Raw genomic sequence first — 4304 nt, 5'->3', positions numbered from 1 at the left:
CTCCTGTGCAAATATACTAAAATTAGCCTTTATTCTACTGTTGATACACTTGAGTTGTTTCAAGTTGTTTACTATTATAAATAATAATTCTATAGACATTCTCATACATGTTTGTGCTTCACAAATACATATTTCTATTGGGTGTGAAATTTTGACATCTCATACTCTACTGTTATCTTTATTGGAAGCCATCTTTAAACAAGGCTGCCATGTTTAAAATTGCATTCTTTCTGCCTCTGTTAGAATTCACATTCTCTTGCCTTTTTCCTATTTTCTTCATAGAACTCAATCCTCATCTGTGTTCTACTCATTTAGTTGACTTATTGTCTATAGTTTGCTCATTAGAATGTAAGTGCCATTAAGGCTAACATTTTTGTTTATTTTGTTAATGACTCTTTTCTCAATGTACAGAAGAGGTACTCAATAACTTTTGCTGAATAAATGAATTACTCTATATGGTACTATGAGTGAAGTTCAATATCCCTTCATATGTTATTATACATTTGTATTTCCTTTCCATATGCTGCCTGTTTGTAGCTACAAAATCTTCAGAATTTTTTATATGAATTTTGAAAATAAAAAAATTTACTGTTTATCTGTTGCATATGTCACAAAATTATTTTCCAGTTTGCTGTTGGTCTTTTGCTTTGTTTATGGTGACTTTTTGGACAATGTTAACTATCTTTTTTTTTTTTCCATTAAGGCCTCTAGTCTTTATGTCCAATTAAAAGAGGCTTTTCTCATTTCAAAATTATAAATAAGTTCACAGTGATATCTTTATAGATCTTTTATGTCTACTTTAAATATTTCATCCATCAAAATTTATTCTGTTTTAAAGAAGAAGTTAAGTCCCAGCTTTACTTTTCTTATTCCTGTCTTCCTCACTAATTTGTAATGACATCATTACCATAAAGTCAAGCCAATCATGCTTGAGTCTATTTTCTTCTACTCTGTGTCATTGTTTGGTCTAACATCTCTAGTACCATTTTAAACATTCATTTATTCCTCATGCCAAAGCCTAAAAATTATTTTGTGTTTGTAATATATTTTATTTTACTTTTTTCAAAAGACAGGCCAGCAAAGCCTAAACTTTTTATTTCACAAGCCAGTATTTCTGACTCTCTCTCTGATGCAGCAATTTAAAATGTTCAGAGTCCACAAAAGCAGTATTCAGACTTCTTACATTCACAGAAAGGGCTCAGGGGCAGGAAAGGTTAGGCCTCAGGCTACTTTCAGGTAAGAGAAGTGGCAGACATTTCTCTGCAAGTCTATGTCGGTTTTTAACTTAACTGAAATGCCTCTTAGGTCCCACCATCCCCCAAACTTTTTCTATGGTGTCCATGACAGAATAGCACTCCTCTCTCATATACACAACTCCATGGGGGGGGGGGGGGGCATCACACAGTCACCAAACTTTTTATTCAGCCAGGAAATGGATTTCTGACTCAGTTTAATGGCTAGAGGATGCAAGAGGAAGCACAAAACACAAAACTGTGGTGAGCCACCTGGATCTTCCTCAGGGTGAGCTGGGCTGGATTTTTGTGAATGGAAGCACTGCCCGTGTTAAAGGTGAATTAAGTTCTAAAAGTCTATGAGTAGTAAATAAGCTGTTTCCTAAAATCCAAGAATGTCCACATCCCTCATCCAGACACAGCCAATTCCTCTTGTACAGCCTCAATGAAAACATAAAATTCCTTAGTGAGCTCTTTTCAGGGAGGAGGGTAGGCCTTGGTAATGATGTGGGATGGATTTTTCATTCTACCCACCAAAAACTACACACACACACACACACACACACACACACTCAGACATACATACATATCCATTTTCCAGAAAGTTCTCTATGACTACAGGATCTCAGACTCCAGCCATCACCAGAATGAGAGACAAGCCTGATAGCCTCCCAGATCCTCCCGAGCACACTTCCAAAAGGTCCCAGGTGGTCTCACTCTAAGAGGGAAGCAGGGAAGGGTGTGGCTACTGCTGAGGCATTTGTTTTTTGTCTTAAATCCAATCTGCTGGGCAACACTGTTAGGTTGGGGGCTGGGAGAGGTTCTGTGGGCACCATGTGGTAGATGGCCTGACAGTCCCAACCCACTGTGGTAAAGAGGAAGTGACTGATCCGAGACCAAGTAGCATCTCTCAGAACGTCCGGTGGGTTCGGCTTCTACACAGCTCGGAAGGGCCTAAGTCCAGCACAGCGAGGGAGCCGTGGGACAGGCCAGGTGGGGAGCACTGCTGGGGAGATCTCCGGCCCAGGGACACGCTGGGATTGCACCACTGAGCTGAGGACATAGCTTGCACTCTCTGTGTCCACAAGGTAGACAGTCCCATTCTTAACACCGAAGACAAAGACTTCGCTCTGCTGAGGATTCCAGGCTGGTGAGGTAGGAAGGAGACCAAAGGCGCTGCAGCTCATCTGTGATGCTGGCTTGGGAAGCAGGTGTCCCAGAGTAAAATTCTACTGTCCTCACTGCAGAAAAGAAACACAGAGTCCTGTGGGGAGACGCAGCAACACAGGTGACCTGCTCAGAATGAGCCTGATATGAATTCAGTCCCATCTGTTGAGCGAGGCTCCAAACCTCCATGCAGAAGTCTTTGCTACCATTGACAGCTTGTGTGCTAGAGCTCATAACGCTGACTGTGTGCTCTGTATCTATGACTGTCTCATTCCCAGCCGGCTCCCACCATTCAAAAGCACCTGAATAGTAAGCCACTGGGATACCTCTGTCTCCAGTGGTGGGATTCAAATAATTTAACAACTGGTTCTCTGCCCTAATGACTGTTTTAAGTATAAAAAAAATGGTACAGTATACCAAAAGTTTATTATTTCATGCACTTAATACTTAAATAAGAACAATAAAAGAGGTAGAACTAGATCACAGAACTATATCATAAGAAAGAATTTTAAAATATTAATAAAAAACTATTAAATAATACCTGACAAAAAACAATACAAGTTGTCACCTTCTCGTTGTTTGGCACTTTTTCTCTTTATGTGATACGTTTGTTTACTGAGGTAACAAACGAGGGAATCAAAGTATAGCAAAGGTATAATAAGCTTAATGAAATGAATAAATAAATATTACAAGCATAGTTCCATCATTTTTTTTCACCTATGGACAGAATGAACATTATTATGGGCATTTAGAATACACTGTTGCACAGATGAATGTTAAAAAAGAGTAAGAAATGTAAATTTGTCATTTCCACATTGGGTGGCTGCCCAGGTGCCCACCTTAGAAAGAACCCTGATTACAAGTGCCATTTTAACAACCAGTTGCTGAACTCAACTAAAAATTAGATAATTGGTTTTGCCAAGCTAGTGCAAACTGACTGAATCCCACCACTGTCTGTCACCCCCTCAAGTGAGGTCAGCCACTCTGGCCTCCCTCTGGACTCCAGAACAGCAGAAGCCTTCATTGAGGGTGACACAAAGGTCCTTGAAAAGCCAGAGGGAGCCAGCCTAACAAGCGACCACTCAGGCTGGAGGCCCCAAGCAGGAGCACCCCATCCCACTGGTACCATGCAGCCTACAGCTGAAGCTCCATACAGGTGGGCACAGGGACACTAGAGCAGGCAGGTTTTCCTTCCTTATCTCCAAAGTTCCAATGCCAATCTAGACCCACATTGGATGCCTGTGGGAGATTCAGCTCCGACAGTCCCCATGTGCTGTAATATAGTTTAAACTCTTGTCCGAGCTGTTGCTTGCAAATATCATCTCTCATTCAGTTAGCTGTCCTTTTGTTTTTTTTTGTTTTGTTTCTTTGTATTTTTTTTTTCTGAAGCTGGAAACGGGGAGAGACAGTCAGACAGACTCCCGCATGCGCCCGACCGGGATCCACCCGGCACGCCCACCAGGGGCGACGCTCTGCCCACCAGGGGGCGATGCTCTGCCCCTCCGGGGCGTCGCTCTGCCGCGACCAGAGCCACTCTAGCGCCTGGGGCAGAGGCCAAGGAGCCATCCCCAGAGCCCGGGCCACCTTTGCTCCAATGGAGCCTTGGCTGCGGGAGGGGAAGAGAGAGACAGAGAGGAAGGAGGGGGTGGGGTGGAGAAGCAAATGGGCGCTTCTCCTATGTGCCCTGGCTGGGAATCGAACCCGGGACTTCCGCACGCCAGGCCGACGCTCTACCGCTGAGCCAACCGGCCAGGGCTGTCCTTTTGTTTTGTTGTCTTTTCTTTTTCTGTGCAGAAGCTTTTTGGTTTAAGATAGTCCCATTCATTTATTTTTGCCTTTACTTCTCTTATCTTTGGGGTCAAATTGATAAAACGTTCTCTGCAACCAAGGTCCTCAAGTTTAGTA

General features: G+C 42.7%; 1 pseudogene; it reads right to left on the bottom strand.

The window, feature by feature from the left end:
* Positions 1-1945: 1945 nt before the first annotated feature.
* LOC136398344 (methylosome protein WDR77 pseudogene) lies at positions 1946-3728 on the bottom strand (annotated as a pseudogene).
* Between the last annotated feature and the right edge of the window lie 576 nt (positions 3729-4304).

This window comes from Saccopteryx leptura, chromosome 3 (assembly GCF_036850995.1).
Source record: "Saccopteryx leptura isolate mSacLep1 chromosome 3, mSacLep1_pri_phased_curated, whole genome shotgun sequence".
NCBI lineage: Eukaryota > Metazoa > Chordata > Mammalia > Chiroptera > Emballonuridae > Saccopteryx > Saccopteryx leptura.
Note: the sequence above shows the minus strand (reverse complement) of the source record. Positions and strands in the feature narration are given on the sequence as shown.